The sequence below is a fragment of the Haplochromis burtoni genome, unplaced genomic scaffold (assembly GCF_018398535.1).
Source record: "Haplochromis burtoni strain Fernald_Lab_line unplaced genomic scaffold, NCSU_Asbu1 Contig_1854, whole genome shotgun sequence".
Lineage (NCBI taxonomy): Eukaryota > Metazoa > Chordata > Actinopteri > Cichliformes > Cichlidae > Haplochromis > Haplochromis burtoni.
This window is the reverse complement of record NW_024584215.1, coordinates 4,269-5,328: the sequence shown is the minus strand read 5'-3', so window position 1 is coordinate 5,328 and position 1,060 is coordinate 4,269.

Below are 1,060 nucleotides of genomic sequence, written 5' to 3'. Positions count from 1 at the left end.
TGTTCAGCCTCCTGCCCTCTGGAAAGAGATACAGAAGTCTCCACTCCCGCACTACCAGGCTCACCAACAGCTTCATCCACCAGGCTGTGAGACTGCTGAACTCTCTTCCCTCCCGACTCCCAGCCAGCAGAATCACCAGATTGGCAGAAGTATAGGAAGACAGATTGGACTCTACTCCCCCCCACCCACGCACACTCTCCAACAAGGAAACACTCTCTGAACCAAGAACTGAAAACATTCCTGACTTGCATTGCAGTTGCACACACCTGCTACTATATATATATTTTTAGTATTTCTTTTAGCACTATTTATATTATTATATTACTATTTATTACTTTATTGTTAGGGCTGTTTTTGTTGTGCATCTGCACCTTATTGGTGTCAATGTCTACGCATGGGACAGTGTGAAACGTAATTTCAATTCCTTTGTATGGCAAGTACATTTGAAGAAATTGACAAATAAAAGTATTCTATTCTATTCTATTCTATTCTATTCTAAAGAGCTTTATGACAGAGCCAAAATTTAGGCCTTGCACTAACATCTACACAGAATGTCAGAATGTGTCAATTGAACATTCATTCTGAAATACAATTGATAAATACATAAACTTCACATTTCTAGAAGCAGCTATCACAACTATGTGTATAAGGTGTTTTTCAGTGCTGGATATATCACAATAAATTACAATTTTCCAAGATGGCAGCACGAGCAGTCGCAACTGCCCAGTGCTCTCTACAAAACTTTGTAGCTACTTACATTGTAAGAATCTGAATGTAAATCTATATGCTGCCAACAGAGAGATGCCAAACAGTGGTTCGTTGTTCTTGTAACAGTGACAAAAAAGTTCTATTCTATTCTACTCTTTATGGTGTGTAGTAATAGCAAATTAAATATTTAACTCTTAAACATATTCTGTTAATCTCTCGAAGGGGGAATACAAATACAAAAAGGTCATCTGCAAAAATTACCTGTTCAAAATTCTCAGTCACAAAACATACACCACATCTTTTTGGTAAACCCAGAAGCTGTTTAGTGTTAAAGAAGGCTTATTGCTGCCAC